The following is a 17,391-nucleotide window of genomic DNA, read 5'->3' on the forward strand; positions in this document are numbered from 1 at the left end:
GGCAGGGTTGCTGGCAGCAGTGGGTGCTAAGTGGGCAGGTCCTTGGTCCCTGGGGACTGTTTGAGGTACATGGTAGCTCTGCTGCTGGAGGGGGCAGGGTCTTCAGTGGTGACAGCCTCTAGGTGGGCTGATCTTTGGTCTCTAGGGGTGCCCATGCATAAGGCAGCCTCATCACTGGAGGGGATAGGGTTGCTGGCAGCAGTGGGTACCAGGTGGCTGGGCATACACATTGGCTCCCTCACTCCTGAGTGTGACCTCCTTACTGTGCTGGACTATCTCCTTCTTGGATCACAGAGTGGTATGTGGGCTTTAGTGCTGGAGTCATGGCTCTACTGCTAGGTCTGGCTGGGATATTGGCACTCAGTCTTCTGTATGGGCATGGTGGAATGACCGCAGGGCCCCAGGGATATTGGACATATAGGGGCCATTAGATCCTGGGGCAGGATGTACTTCGGCAGTGGCTTCTTTCCCAAAATGGTACCATGCCGTGACAGCTTAGGTCCCACGGAGTGTGCAGGAGAGGGCTCATTGTGTGTTTGTGGATTGTTGTGGGAAGTCAGGGACCCTAAACGGAGGAACCGGCTGGAGCCACAGCAGAGGAACATAAATTGTGAAGATTTCATTTTAGTATGGACATATATCAGTTCCCAAAATTCATACTCATAATTTCTTATGCCTGTCTTACTTTAATCTCTTAATCCTGTTATCTTCATAAGCTGAGGATGTACATCACCTCAGGTCCACTGTGATGATTGCATTAACTATACAGATTGATTGTAAAACAGGTGTGTTTGAACAATATGAAATCAATGCACCTTGTAAATGAACAGAATAACGTGATTTTCAGGGAACAAGGGAAGACAACCATAAGGTCTGACTGCCTGAGGGGTTGGGCAGAATACAGCCATATTTTTCTTCTTGCAGAGAGCCTATAAACGGACGTGCAACTGGGGAAGATATCGCTGAGTTCTTTTTCCCGGCAAGGAATATTAATAATTAATACCCTGGGGAAGGAATGCATTCCTGGGGGGAGGTCTATAAACAGCAGCTCTGGGAGTATCTGTCTTATGCGGTTGAGATAAGGACTAAAATACGCCCTGGTCTCCTGTAGTACCCTCAGGCTTATTAGGGTGGGGAAGAAATCCCACCCTGGTAAATTTGAGGTCAGACTGGTTCTCTGCTCTCGAATCTTGTTTTCTGTTGTTTAAGATGTCTATCAAGACAATATGTACACAGCTGAATGTAGACCCTTATCAGGAGTTTTTGATTTGCCTTTGCCTTGTGATCTTTGCTTTGCCCTTTGCCTTGTGATCTTTATTGGCCTCAGAAGCATGTCATCTTTATTCTCCTTTTTGCCCTTTGAAGCATGTGACCTTTGTGACCTACTCCCTGTTCATACACCCCCTTCTCTTTTGAAGTCCTTAATAAAAACCTTTTGGTTTTGCAGCTCATGTGGGCATCACGGTCCTTCCGATATGTGATGTCACCCCCAGAGGCCCAGCTGTAAAATTCTTCTCTCTGTACTCTTTCTCTTTATTTCTCAGACTGGTCAACACTTAGGGAAAATAGAAAGAACCTACGTTGAAATATTGGGGGTGGGTTCCTCTGATAGTGGAGATATTTTAAAACCACCACACTGCCATAGGCAAAATAAATAGATTTAGAAACAAAGGGATATTATACCTAATGACCCCCTACTTAAAACAATTTTTTAGACTTCCATTCTCTGAAATTCTGGGCTTTGGTGGTTTAGAGATTTGTTTCTAAGGAAAGGAGTTCCTCCAGCAAGAACTAAACAATGATTCCCTTGATTTGGAGCTGAGACTGCCATCTGACCATTTTCCATGTCATCTGTCATTGGATAAGCAAGAGAAGAGGAAGGTGAAAGAGAGGAAAAAAGTTATGGTATTGTTTGATGTGATTAAACTTATCATCAGGCAAAAAAATAGTTTAGCTGGTATAATACCTTTAAACAGATAGATCTACCAAATGCTTGGATCCCTTAGAAATGAAGGTACTGGCTGAAAGGAAAAGGAGCATGGAATCGCTGGTAGAGAAAGGAAGTCATAAATGGAGGGAAGGCCTTATGATCAGGGGAAGAAATGAGAGCTGTCATCTTGTTTATGTATTTTTTAATGTTTCATGTATTCTTTTATGTGTTTTCACTTTTATTTTCTTTCTTTAGCCTTTATACTTCACTATTGTATATAGGGTGTGATACTGTTGTAAACTTCATCATTTAGTCCATAAGTATCAGAATGTGGATGTGATATCAGTACAGAACCTGAAGAGGAATGGCCACCAACTAGACTTGGTGATGGATGGTTCTAGATTTGGAATTGGGTTGATGGATGTGGTAACTGATGACACATTGGATTGGCTTCCTTGGAGAGTGATAATGTGAGTGCATCTTTGATTGTATAAAGGAACAGTGCAATATATTAAGTGGCAACACTTTTTTGAAATAAAAACATTGGAAGCAACGGTTATATTGGTGTTGGGCAACAAAAGGGATGGCTTTGTGTTTGACATTTTTGTGGTTTTATTTTCTGCTGTCTATCATATGAGCCCTCATTCTATGTGTGTGGAATTCCTCACTGTATGTGTCTTAGCTGTGGTGAGCAATACTCCCACTGTAGAAAATGAGGATAGTTACTCACTTTTGTAGTAAAGTATGTGCATGTAACCTCAGTTTGACTAATCAGATAACATCTTGACTGCAACCTCATGAAACTCTGAGATACAACTAACCACCTAAACTGCTCCTGAATTTCTGAACTACAGAAACTGTGTGAAACAATAAATGTTTATTATTGTTTTAAGCGGCTAAGTTGTGGGATAATTTGCAATGCAACAATAGATAACTAATACACCTTCTCTTCTTCATGGGGAGTGGAAATGTCACAGCGCCTTCACAACTCTCACAAGGATATTCTTACCATCACCCTCTTCAATCTACCATTTAATTCTTTGCCTTCTCTTGCAAAATTGCTAGGAGGCTTGTCCTGGCAGAATTCCTTCAACAATCTTTTTAAGCATTTTCTGTATGAAAAGATTGGTTTCTTTATTCAAAATGTAAGAAACCTTGACACCTATTATATTGTTTTCAGCTTTTAAGACTTCTGCCAAAACTCCTAGATAATATGAAAAGTCTAACATCCTTCTTTATTTTTGGCTCCCATTCTCATTTCTATCCCCCCTTATAAGTACAATCATCCCTCAATATCTGTGAGGGATTTGTTCCAGGACCTCCTCTGATACCAAAATGTAAGTATGCTCAAGTCTCTGATATAAAATGGGATAGTGTTTGCATATAACCTACACACATCCTCCGGTACACTTTAATTTTTTTATTTTTAAATTTATGGGTACAGAGTAGGTGTATATATATTTATGAGGTACATGAGATACTTTGATAGAGGCATACAATGTGCAATAATCACATCAGTGTATATGGAGTATCTATTACCTGAAACATTCATATTTCTGTGTGTTACAAACATTCCAATTGTACTCCCTTAGTTATTCTAAAACGTACAACAAATTATAACTGACTGTAATCACCTTCTTGTGCTATCAAATACTAGGTCTTATTCATTCTATCTTACTATATTTTTGTACCCATTAATGACACCCACTTCCCCCACCCGCACCACTACCCTTCACAGCTTTTAGTAACCATCATTTTACTCTATCTCCATGAGTTCAATTGTTTTAATTTTTAGTTCCCACAAATTGGTAATAACATGCAAGGTTTGTTTTTCCATGCCTGGCTTATTTCACTTAACATAACGTCCTCCAGTTCCATCCATGTTGTTGCAAATGACACTATCTCATTCCTTTTTGTAGTTGAGTAGTACTCCATCATATACACGTGCCACATTTACTTTATCCATTTGTCTGTTGATGAACACTTAAGTTTATTCCAAATCTTGGCTATTGTTGAGTAGAGCTGCAATAAACACGAGAGTGCGGATTTCTCTTCAATATACTGATTTCCTTTCTTTTGGGTATATACCTAGCAGTGGGATTGCTGGATCATATAGTAGTTCTGTTTTCAGTTTCTTGAGGGAACTTCTATACTGTTCTCCAGAGTGGCTGTACTAATTCACATTCCCACCAACAGTATATGAGGGTTCCCTTTTCTCCACATCCCCACTAGCATTTGTTATTGCCTGTCTTTTGGATAAAAGCCATTTAAACTGGGGTGAGATAATATAGTTTTGATATGCATTTCTTTGATGATCAGTAATGTTGGACACCTTTTCGTATACCTGTTTGCCATTCGTATGTCTTCTTTTGAGAAATATCTATTCAGATATTTTGCCCATTTTTAATTGTATTATTAGATATTTTCTTACAGAGTTGTTTGTGCTTCTTATATATTCTGGTTATTAACCACTTGACAGATATTTTTACAGTTTACAAATATTTTTTCCCATTCTATGTGTTGTCTCTTCACTTTGTTGATTATTTCCTTTGCTGTGCAGAAGCTTTTTAACTGATGATCCCACTTATCCATTTTCTTTGATTGTCTGTGCTTTTGGGGTATTACTTAAGAAATCTGCTTGGCCAGGCGTAGTGGCTCATGCCTGTAATCTCAGCACTTTGGGAAGCTGAGGCAGGCGGATCACTTGAGGCCAGGAGTTTAAGATCAGCCTGGCCAACATGGCAAAACCCTATCTCTTCTAAAAATACATAAATTAGCCAGATGTGGTGGGGCATGCCTATAATCCCAGCTACTTGGGGGGCCTGAGGCATGAGAATCTCTTGAACCTGGGAGGCAGAGGTTGCAGTGAGCCGATATTGTGCCGTTGCACTCTAGCCTGGGCTACGGAGTGAGACTGTGTCTCTTTAAAAAAAAAAAAAAGAATTCAGAAAGCTGACGCAGGAGGATTGCTTAAGTCCAGGAGTTCTGAGCTATAACGCACTATGCCAATCAGGCATCTGCACTAAATTTGGCATCAATGTGGTGACCTCCTAGGAGCAGGGGACCAGACCACTTGGTTGCCTAAGGAGGAGTGGACTGGCCCAGGTCAGAAATGTAGCAAGCCAAAACTTCCATGTTGATCAGTACCAGGATCACACCTGTGAATAGCCACTGCACTTCAGCTGGAGCAACATAGTGAGATCCCATCTCTAAAAAAAGTAAAAAGAAAAAATTTTGCCCAGACTAATGTGCTGGAGAGTTTCCTCAATGTTTTCCTTTAGTTGTTTCATAGTTTGAGGGCTTAGATTTAAGGCTTTAATCCATTTTGATTTGATTTTTATATACAGCAAGAGATAGGGGCCTAGTTTCATTCTTTTGCATATGGATATCCAATTTTCCCAGTACCATTTACTGAAGAGACTGTCCTTTCCCCAGTGTATGTAATTGGTGCCTTTGTCAAAAGTGAGTTCATTGTAGATGTATGGATTTATTTCTGGGTTCTCTATTCCGTTCCCTTGGTCAGTGTATCTGTTTTTGTGCCAGTACCATGCTATTTTGGTTACTATGGCTCTGTAATATAATTTGAAGTCAGGTAATGTGATTCCTTCAGTTTTGTTCTTTCTGCTTAGGATGGCTTTGGCTATTCTGGGCCTTTCATGGTTCCATATAAATTTTAGGATTTTTTTTTATTTCTGTGAAGAATGTTATTATTATTTTGGTAGGGATTGCATTGAGTCTGTAGATTGCTTTGGGTGATATGGACATTTTAACAATATTAATTCTTCCAATCCATGAACATGGAATATCTTTCTATTTTTTGTGTGTCCGCTTCAATTTCTTTTATCAACATTTTATACTTTTTATTGTAGAGATATTTTACTTTTTTGGTTAAGTTTATTCCTTGGTTTTTATTTGATTTGTTGTTATTGTAAATGGAATTACCTTCCTGATTTCGTTTTCAGATTGTTCACTATTGACATACAGGAATACTACTGATTTTTTATGTTGATTTTATATCCTGCAACTCTACTGAATTTGTTTATCAGTTCTAATAGTTTTTTGATAGAGTCTTTAAGTTTTTCCCAATATGAGATCATATCTGCAAACAAGGATAATTTGACTTATTCCTTTCCAATTTGTATGCCTTTTATTTATTTCTCTTACTGAGTTGCTCTAGCTAGGACACTGACTACTATTAAAATGTTCAGTAACAGTGATGAAAGTGGACATCTTTGTTGTGTTCCAGATCTTAGAGGAAAGACTTTCAGTTCCTCTGCATTAGTCTGATACTGCCATGGGTCTGTTGTATATGGCTTTTGTTGAGATATGTTCCTTCTATGCCCAGTTCTTTGAGGATTTTTTTTTTTTAATCATGAAGGAATGTTGGATTTTATCAAATGCTTTCTCAGCATCAATTGAAATGATCATATGATTTTTGTCCTTTATTCTGTTATTATGTTGTATCACTTAAATTAATTTGTATATATTGGACCGTCCTTGCATCTCTGGGCTGAATTCCACTTGGTCGTAATGCATGATCTTTTTAATGTGTTGATGAATTCTATTTGCTGGTATTTTGTTGCCTCCTGTATAGTTTTTTTTGTTTGTTTTGTGTTTTGTTTGTTTTGTTTTGTTTTGTTTTTGAGATGGAGTCTCGTTCTGTCACCCAGGCTGGAATGCACTGGTGCAATCTCAGCTCACTGCAACCTTCGCTTCCTGGGTTCAAGCTATTCTCCTGCTTCAGCCTCTCAAGTAGCTGGGATTGCAGGTGCACACCACCATGCCCGCTAATTTTTGTATTTTTAGTAGAAATGGTGTTTCACTATGTTGGCCAGGCTGGTCTCAACTCCTGACCTTGTGATCTGCCCACCTTGGCCTCCCAAAGTGCTGGGATTACAGGTGTGAGCCACCATGCCCGGCCTTTTTTTTTTAATTATCTCTAGATTACTTATACCCAATACAATGTAAATGCTATGTAAATAGTAGTTCTGCTATATTGTTTAGGCAATAACAAGAAAAAACTCTGCATGTTCAGTACAGATGCGATTTTTTTCAAATATTTTTTATTTGCAGTTGCTTGAATCCACAGATGTGGAACCCATGGATATTGAGGGCCAATTGCACTGTGATGTGTTCATATAATCTCTCAGATTCCCTGTGAATGCCTAATGATAGCAATGTGCCATGGCCTCAGGAATATTCTCAAGTCAATCTTACACACCTGAAGTTATTCACATGATACGGGTCAAGTCCTAGGTCAACCTTTGCCCTTTGAGAATTCACATTATTTCTCCAAGCCCCTAAGGTCTTAACTAATCTGTAAAATAGTAATAACAATGCTTTTCTCACAAGGTACTTCTGAGGTATATTGTAGTTCTGTTCTCTTTGAGTCTCAAATCTTCGTTTTAAGCATTTTTGTACAATAAAATATAGATTGTACATGAAAAAAGTTTGACATCCGGAAAGAAACCTCACATGTATAATAAACAAAAATGTAGTAAATATAAAAAGTAAATAAGAGTTTTGGAAGGCTTCTGCTTCCAAATAAACCAGACTTGTTATTGTTAAATCATTCTCTGAAGTTTGATCTTTCTTCTGCCAATTACCTGAGCAAGTTAATTTAGTTTTTTTTTCTCTCTCTCTTTTCTTTTTTTTCCAAGATGCAGTCTCCTTCTGTTACCCAGGCTGGAGTGCAGTGGCGCAGTCTCAGCTCACTGCAACTTCCACCTACCAGGTTCAAGCAATTCTCCTGCCTCAGCCTCTCCAGTAGCTGGGATTACAGGCGCCCGCCACCTTGGCTTGCCTAATTTTTGTATTTTTAGTAGAGTCAGGGTTTTGTCATGTGGGCCAGGCTGGTCTCGAACTCCTGACCTCAAGTGATCTGCCCACCTCGGCCTCCCAAAGTGTTGGGATTGCAGGCATGAGCCACCGTGCCTGGCCAGTTTCTCTCATCTTCAGTTTCTTTATCTGTAAAATGGGAATGAAAATGGTACTCATCTCATATGGGTCTTCTGAATTCAAATGAGATGATCTTAGCATAGCACTTAGTATGCAGGAAATAGTCAGTATATTTTAGATATTAATTTTAATGATCAGCTTGCCCAGGAAACATTGGCAAAGTGTTATAATTTCCTAGGGTCAACTGTCTCATAAGTTTTATGTAATACAGGCTCTATCACTTCTTAAAAATTTTCAAGTCAGTTTGGAAGTTTTTCTTGCCTCCTCTCTTGCTTTTATAACCTGGAAAAGGTCTTGGGGAATGATAAAGCTTGTTTTTTCTTTTTTGTTGTTGTTGTTGTTTTCAGATTGTCCTGGTGTTTCTGTTTCTGGTTCCATGTTCAATCCATTTGCTGAACACCATGTAAGTATCCAGTATGTCTTTCCACCATACCCCACAGTTGGCATCTTGTTTACCAGAGGGGAGAGGTGAATGTTTTCATGTTTTTTGTTTGTTTGTTCAAGAGGAATTAATATATTTTGAAGATATATTTAAAAACACAACATAATTAGAGCCTTTATTTATAACCACCACTGTGTGTTAGTGATTAATATATTAATTTGGATATTTTAAAGACAGACTTTTAAAAGAATAGAATAAGACTCATTTAAATAATGCAGAAATGCTAAATAAACTTTTTTTTTTTTTTTTTTGAGCAACTGAGTTTATTTTATTGCCCTGCTCCGGACACAGACATCAATCTGTTTTAAACACATCAGTTCTAGAAGTGTCTTTAGAAGTATAGGAGGAAATGAGCATGTAAGAGTCAGTCAGTATTCAGAGATTAATACACTCCTTTTGTATAACCATTTTTGTTTGGTTTGTTGTACTTTTTTTGTTTTTATGTTAGTAAAATGTACTTTTTCTAAGTTTTTCCTTCACTATAAAAATATCTATCAGTTGGTTAAAGCAGGATGCAAATGTGGTGGGAATTGTGACTTAGGAGGGATTGGCAAACTTTTTTTGTAAACTAAATAAAGTTTTTAATGCAAGGCTGTCACAGATATTAATCAGATTCATGGAGAAACTGAGAAGCTACATAATTTCTTCATAGCCCTTTAATAATCTTCTTTGAAGAAATAAGGGTGTTATGATATATAATAGACTACAAGATCATAATTTAATAATTATGCAGAAGTAAAGCAAGATTATATAAGTATACATAGAGACTCAGAATGTTTAAAATGTTCATGTCCAAAGTTGTGTACTATTTTTGTCCTGGCAGAAAGACCTCCGTTTTATCTTTCTTTTTCTTTTTCCTTCCTTTTTTTTTTAAGACAAAATCTCGCTCTGTCACCCAGGCTGGAATACAGTGGTGCAATCTTGGCTCACTGCAACCTCTGCCTCCCAGGTTCAAGCTATTCTTCTGCCTAAGCCTCCCAGGTAGCTGGGATTACAGTCACACACCACCACGCCCAGCTAATTTTTGTATTTTTAGTAGAGATGGGGTTTCACCATGTTGACCAGGCTGGTATCCAACTTCTGACCTCAAGTGATCCTCTTGCTTTGGCCCGCCAAAGTGTTGGGATTATCGGTGAGCAAGAACCCCCGTGCCTGGCCAAGACCTCAGTTTTAAATACAGTCTTTACAATATCGTTTTCAAGTTGTAAGAAGTCATGGTGCTGAATGGCTCACTGTTCAACAGTTCACTTATTTCTGAACACACTGAGAAGAAAACATCCTTCAGTTCTTTTATCTCCTTCTGTCCATATATTTTACATCCCAATATTAGAGACACATAAACCAATCCATTTTCCATTTCAAAAATGCTTTGACCTCCATCTAGCTTTCCCACTGGAGGGCAGTAGAGAACCATCCAGGCCATCCCTAATCTGAACTAACTGGCTAATGTGACAAGTCAGACTTCAAAATACTTAACACTCCCCACTGATGAAAAGTCATAACCAAAGTATCTTTTCAGGAAACCTATTTTCTCCCATAAAAGTGCTATAATTGATCATGAAAATACGTTAAAAGAAATAAAGCAAAATGTAAGTGTTTGTAAAGTATTAAGTGGGCAAAATAAAAACAATATAAAAACCATGTCACAAATGTGCTTTTTTTTTTTTTTTTGTGGTAGGATTTTTGTCAGAAGCTGAACTGGCTGAGGCTTCTTACAATACTAGTCTAAAAAAGTGCACTGGATGTAAATTTTACTCCATAAACTGATGTGTCAAATTGATGTCGCATTATTAAAAATAAAAATAATTTCAAGCTCTTGGCCAGCTAAAATGATGGAAAATGTAACTTCAGTTGCTGTTAAGATTCTTCTGACACTCTAATTGACCATAAAGTCACTCATATATCCCAGGGGTTATATGCCTGGAAGCACCAACAATCCTCAGGCCACAGTGGTTAGGGCTGAGATGCTTTGGAGTATCAGAAATATGGTCCCTTGGAAGTGGGTGGGCCACTGATCTTTTCTGCCATTGGGACTGGAATTTTTTGTTAGGACCAGGAATCCCAGTGCCTAGGGCTCCACTTCCCTGAGACCTCTAGCCATCATGACCAGGTTCTGTCACCAGCTTAGATGTTTTCAGCAGTGGTCACAGGTCTGCCCTCTTTGCAGAGCTTCTCCTGCTTTCGCCCAGTCCTCTTCCTGCCTCCAAAGAGAATTGGTTTATCCCCACCGTGCCCCTCCCCATCTAGATTTATAGTTTTACCTCTTCAGTAAGCTTGAGCTTTCACTAAGGGCAAGATCAGAGATGATCTTTAAGCAGCTTCTGCTTTGTGCCCAGGAATATAAACCACTCCTGAGACCAGCAAGCACTGTGGGCTGGCAACCCTCAGCAGATGGTGAAAATGGAAGAAAAATTACACCAAAAACAAAATATACTCTAATGTCTGAACAAATCATCCTGCCACAGAAGCTGGAACTGAAGACAATTCTTTTCCTAGTAATCTTGTAGAAACCACAGGCATTCTTTATGTCTCTAAGCATCTTCAAACTGCATTCAAAATTAGGGTTGTGAATCTGGAAATCTTTCTTTGCTAATTTGTTGTACATGAATGCCTGCAGAAGCCTTTGAATGGTAAATACTGTGGGAGGGGCAGTTGCCATGGTGACTGTCCAATGGACCCTTTTTCTTATACTTCAATTAGATCTTCATTACTGAACTGCTATGAATGAGAAGGTAACAACTCAGTAACATCTGGAAGACAGGAGAAGATGTGAGAGATGCTGTTCCAAATGTAGCTACATTCTAAAAGCACTGAGTTGTACTATGTTTGCCTTGAACCACCTCTTCATGGGTGCCCCTGCCCACTATGCCCTTTCCCACTATGGGAAAATCTGTTTGGAACACACATGACAGTGGGCCAATTTCCTTAATATTACAAGAAGTGTTTACAAGTTAATATGAAAAAATACCAAAAACACAGTAGGAAAAAATGGGCAAAGGATATGCACAGGCATCTCATAGTAAAATAAAATACGTGGTTTTAAATTGCATAAAAATATATTTAACCTCATTTGTAATCAAGAAAATACATATTCAAATAGGATATAATTTTTTACCTATTACATTGGAAAAGATTTAAAAGTTTAATAAGGTACTGTGTTCAGAGGATGTGGAAAACCATCTTTTTTTACACTTAGATTGGGAGGGTAAATTGGTATAACCTCTTTAGAGAGTGACTTAGCTCCTTTTCTAGAAATTTATCCTACCAGTATACTAACAGTTGACTTAAAAACACAGGTAAAGGGACATTTATTAAAGCATTGTTGAAGCAAATGACCATGACAGATGAAATGAATTAATTGATACATCCATAAAGATGCATCCAGACAGTTACTGATACTGCCACACATAGGCAGTTACTAATGATTTGAATATGACTTGTCCCCTATAAAACTCATGTTGCAATTTGATTCCCAATGTAATGATGTTGAAAAGTCACGGGACCTTTATGAAGTGTTTGGGTCATGAGGGCTTTGCCTTCATGAAGGGATTAATGCTGCTCTCATGGGACTGGGTTAGTTCTCCAGGGGGTCAGTGAGTTCTTGCTCTAACGGGACTGAATTAGTTACCACGAGAGTGGATTGCTATAAAGCAAGGCCACCCCTCATGTTTTGTCTTTTTTGCACACTCTTGCTTTCTTGCCATGTGATGCCCTTTGCCAAGTTATGATGCACTACAAAGCCCTTACCAGAAGCTGTCATCATGCCCTTGGACTTCCTAGTCTTCAGAACTGTGAACCAAATCAACTTCCTTTATGAATTACCCAGTCCCAGGCATTGTGTTATAACAACAGAAAACAGGCCAAGACAGCAGTTAAAGAATGGTATGTCATGAGTGTTTATTGTCTCGGTTTGACCTGAGGTAGAAATATAATTAATATGAAATCTCAAATCGGTTTAAGATGGATCCTATGTGCCAATTGACAAATGAAATATCCTTGAGAACTGGTTACAAGCATCTAGAAGGTATAAGGATATTAATAGTGTCAGAGCATGGGAAGAGGGATTAAAAGATTTCTTTGGAAAAAATCTGTGCTGTGAACTCCATCCCTTCTACCCCAAGGGGATGTATCCTGTGATCCCAAATATAATGAGGTAGATCTTCAGTGAGAGCATCTGAGAGCTTGGTAAGTGACCAGTTAGGTGGTCTGGGGTGTAACCCTCCTAAATCTAGAGGGCTAGAGATGGGCCAACTAGTTGCTTTGCTGGTAGAGCCACAAGAGTGCTAGTTAACAGACTGTACTCCCACAGTTTTTTATTTGGGAGGGGGTAAGCGTTTGATGAGGGTTTTCTGTAGACTAGATGGATGTATGGCAGATGGGAGAAAAATCTAGGCTGAACTGTATTAAGTCTAACTCAAGAGGACCACCTGGGAGATGAGAAAGAAGTCTTCAACTATGAAAAATGTGTGGGTGCATCACCATGACCCAGGGCCGAGAGGGATGCAGCTAGGCCAAGGAGCAGAATATGTCACCTCTTCAGGAGACTTGAAGCTGGGTCACAGAGCTGGGTCTCCCAGAAGTGCCCAAGAAAGCTCTAGAAGGTAAAATGCCAGCTTCAATCATCTGCTAGTTCCAGAGAAGCCACCAGCTAAGGAAGAACTGTCCTACCTCCTTATTTCTCAAACCCTTGCTTCAACCTTGGTAGCAAGGTCTGAAATAGCAGCTGTCAATGGGGGTAAACAGCCTCCCCAGTTGGGTTTGTGAGATGTTTTAAGGGATAGGGGCAGTGATAGTTTTAAGGGGCTAAACTTTCAGAAGCCGAGTGTTTATTCCTAAAGTTCATTTGTTTGAGAAATTTGCCCACAGCTGAGTGCCAATGCTGGTCCTTCTTTTCTTACCTACCCTTTCGAGCTCAGCTTCCAATTAACAAAAGAAAGCCATGTGTTCTGAATCTCACTATCATGCACTGACCCCTGGGCAACAAGCAGGGATTTTTGAAAAACTGGTGTCAACCTTGAGTAAATGAATGACCCCCAAAACCCAGTAACAATCCTTTTGCAAATCTCATGGTTTAATAAAATTGAAGGAGGATCTATCCTGCCAGATGAGGCCCTTTATGGTTGCCACTGGCTTTGCAAGCATGACTTAAGGAATAGACTTTATTGAGTAAAGGAAAACCCCCCAGGCCAAGGGGGGTTTTAAACAAGACAAGGATCTTCAGTGTCCCTCATTCTACCCATCTTTCCATGTGAGTTGTTTCTAGGGCCAGGGCTTCTGCTGGACACGTTTTTTTGTTTTTTGTTTTTTTTTTTCTAGCAAAGTGACCCATTCCTAGAAGTGGCCTCCATGGGAGGAAGTGGCATCAGGCAGTCTTGATTTGGAGTGCCAGCTGTTTTCAGAAGTTGCCTAGGAAAGTTAGCTCTCTGACCCCTGGGGGCTTTAGGGACATCTGGAGCAACAGACTCTCTCTTTGACCTAACACTAATCAGGTTCTTTTAAGCCCTGAAGACCCAGACCTTGGGCTCCGTCCTTGGCTTGCTTATTCTGCTTTCAGAAAGAATCCTGGTGAGTTAGTGTCATTAGAATCCCCCACCCTTGGTATCTGACCACCCTTGATATCTGATGAAATTCCTCAACCCCTCTCCCTCAGTATCTTATTATCCTGGCTGCCTTCAGCTAGAAGCTGAGACAGTTTAGAATCCATCTTATTGCTGATGTTCCCTTTTAGTAATTTCCATCCACTGACCCCACCCTGCACCTTGGCCATAATTTCCCACTTGTCTTTGTATTCAGAAGGGAGCCCATTATAAACTGAGGTCTCTCTTTCCCTACTGCAATAGCTCCTGAATAAAATTTATCTTCACTGCTTTAACTTCTGTCTGGCTCTGGTTTTCTTTGACAGGGGTCTGCAGGATGTTAAAGGCCCCTCACCTGGGAGGAAACCATTGGTATCATGGGAAGTTGGACTTAAAGGTACTCATCATGATGGGAGAAGGGAGAGCCCCCACGACCCAGCGGGGTTGTAGTTCAGGTAATTCGTGGTGAGCAAGTGAGTTGTTTAGAAGACACTTTTAAGTTATATCCCAAGTAGAGAACAGTGAACACGTCTTAAGTATAGAGCTTAATGAACTTTCAGAAAGTGAACCTTCACACATAAAAAAGAACACAGGATTATTTTAAAGATCAATATCTGCCTTGTATAATGACTTGTCAGCTGAGAAATCATTGCAGACAATCTCTAATGACAGATCAGAATGTGATATTTAAGGTTGAAAGGATTTTCTTCTATGTGTTTTTTTAAAGTTTTATTTTAGTTTTAATTGACACATAATGTAATAAAAATATGGAACACTTCATGAATTTGCATGTTATTGTGTGGGGGCCATGTTAATCTTCTCTGTATTATTCTAATTTTAATATATGTGCTGCTGAAGCAAGTACTCTTCTGTGTACTTTTGTCAACAAGGTTTTTTAGAGCTTTAGGTATAAAAGAAGAAATAATAGCAATAGAACTATCAGAGGCGTTTGAACCACAGCAACTTCATCTTGAATTGGGGAGGGGTAAAATAAGGCTGAGACCTACTAGGCTGCACTCCCAGGAGGTTAAGCATTCTGTGTCACAGGATGAGAGAGGAGGTTGGCACATCAGACAGGTCATAAAGTCCATGCTGATAAAACAGGCTGTGGTAATGAAGCCAGCCAAAACCCACCAAAACTAAGGTGGCGATGAAAGTGACCTCTGGTTGTCCTCACTGCTCATTACACACTAATTATAATGCATTAGCATGCTAGAAGACACTCCCACCAGCGCCACGACAGTTTACAAATGCCATGGCAATGCCAGGAAGTTACCCTATATGGTCTAAAAAGGGGAGGAACCCTTAATTCCAGGAATTTCCCATCCCTTTCCAGGAAAACTCATGAATAATCCACCCCTTGTTTAGCATATAATCAAGAAGTAACAATACTTATAGCCAGCTGAGCATCCTGTGCTGCTCCTCTGTCTATGGAGTAGCCATTCTTTTATTCCTTTACTTTCTTAATAAACTTGCTTTCACTTCACTCTATGGACTCACTCCAAATCCTTTCTTGTGTGAGATCAAGAACCCTCTCTGAGGGCGCTATGACATGCTGAGTACTTTGAACTAAAGGACACTGGAAGGTCTCAGAAGCAGCCTCAGAACCAAGGTCTCTCTGCCCTCCTGCCCTCCTGTCTCCCACCCCTCCTTCTCTCCTGAAATAAGTCAGGAACAAGAATTCCTCTTCCCCAAGGGTGAAGGGGGGCTCTTAGAAGCTAGAACTCCCTTTACCCAAAGCAAGCTATTACTCCAAAGTTCCTCCAACCTTTCTGTCTAAGAGCTCATGCAGAGGCCAGGGAGTTCCACTTGGCACTTTGAGGGTTTGCTGAAAAACCAACTTGGAAAAGGTAGACTAACTGGAGAAAAGGCATATACATTTATGTAATGTGTATATACAGGAGCCTTCAGAAGGAAGACTCAAAGATACAGGGGAAATTGTCCATTTTCATGATTAGGTTCAAAAAAGTATGGACAGCCATGTAGAAATGTGATTAGACAGAAGGGTGTGATCTAATGCTAATAGACTAAATGGGGAAATCCAGCAAGGCCTGTCTGTCCCTCTCTGAGCCTGCATTCCTTCCTTCTGGGTATGGGGCAGGATGCTTTCTGAAATGGGAGTCTTATGACTTACAGTCAAACAAGGAAGATCAGTTAACTTTTTTTTTTATGGCCAGTTTTACACAGAAAGGTAGAGGAAAAGTTGGAGTATTATGTTCAGGTTTCATGGCTGGCTTTAGGGGAAAGGGGTTCTGGTTTCTGTGACCTGCCTTGGGGAAGAGGGATTCTAGTTTGTATGACTAGTCTCAGGGGAGAAACTTTTGTTCCTAAGGCTGCTTCTGAGGCCTTCATTTTGGGGTACTGTTTTCTGAGCCCCAACACTGGTCATAAAGATGTTCTCTGATCTGCCCTTGCCTGATAGTAGGTCATAAGACCTTACCTCATTCCAAAGGGTCCTGCCCCATACCCAGGAGGAATAAATGCTACAACAGAGAGGCCAAGAAGATTCTGAGCAGACAGGCCTTTCTGGGCTTCCCCACTCTATCTATTACTATTAGGTCATACCCTTTTGTCTAATCACATTTCTACATGGCTATCCATGTTTCATCGAACCTAAGCATAAAAACAAACTATTTTCCCTGGATCCTTGGGTCTTCATTTCTGAAGCATTCTGGGTCATGTAAAACTGTGATTAAATGAATCTGTATGCTCTTCTCTTGTTAACCTGTCTTTTGTTATAAGAGTTTCTGCAGTGACACTTGTGATGGGGAGGAAAGGTATCACACCTTTCTGTCCCTACAGTTTATATACATAGTCAATACTCCTCCATGGAGACAGAAAAAACTGGTGATTGGGAAGGGGGACTGAAAGTTGGGGATCTTGGCCAGGCATGGTGGCTCATGCCTGTAATCCCAGAACTCTGGGAGACTGAGGTGGGCGGATCACCTGAGGTCAGGAGTCTGAGACCAGCCTGGCCAACATGGTAAAACCCTGCCTCTACTAAAAATACAAAAATTACCCAGGCATGGTGGTAGATGCCTGTAGTCCCAGCTACTCGAGACGCTGAGGCAGGAGAATTGCTTGAACCCGGGAGGCAGAGGTTGCAGTGAGCTGAGATCCTGCCACTGCACTCCAGCCTGGATGACACAGCAAGACTCCATCTCAAAAAAAAAAAAAAAAAAAAAAAAGGAAAGTTGGGGATCTGAGGTGAAAGGCAAGTCTATTTTTCATCATCTACCTTCATATTCTGCTTGATTTTTTTCTTTGCTTTTGCCATAAGCATATATTATTTTTAAAGAAAAAAGGGTATCTTTTATAAACCTACTGTGACAAATAATAAAGCAATAAAAGATATAAAGGAAGCATTGCAGAAAATACAAGGAGAAATGAATAGAAATATAAAAGTCATGGGAGGAGAACCCTCAAAAAACCCCTTTCAAGTTTTAACAATTGAGCAGACAACAAATAAGTAAGGGTATGAATAG

General features: G+C 39.9%; 1 long non-coding RNA gene and 1 other non-coding gene across 2 annotated transcripts; one reads left to right on the forward strand and one right to left on the reverse strand.

Annotated features, from left to right (window-relative positions):
• Positions 1 to 7,853: 7,853 nt before the first annotated feature.
• Positions 7,854 to 15,093, forward strand: LOC110742599. Its single transcript, XR_002520444.1, has 3 exons — positions 7,854 to 8,291; positions 12,053 to 12,212; positions 14,233 to 15,093. It is a non-coding gene; the product is annotated as an uncharacterized LOC110742599 (long non-coding RNA).
• On the reverse strand, positions 14,668 to 14,771 carry LOC116273927. The gene has a single exon (XR_004182430.1). It is a non-coding gene; the product is annotated as a U6 spliceosomal RNA (small nuclear RNA).
• Positions 15,094 to 17,391: the final 2,298 nt, after the last annotated feature.

Source organism: Papio anubis, chromosome 2 (genome assembly GCF_008728515.1).
Source record: "Papio anubis isolate 15944 chromosome 2, Panubis1.0, whole genome shotgun sequence".
NCBI lineage: Eukaryota > Metazoa > Chordata > Mammalia > Primates > Cercopithecidae > Papio > Papio anubis.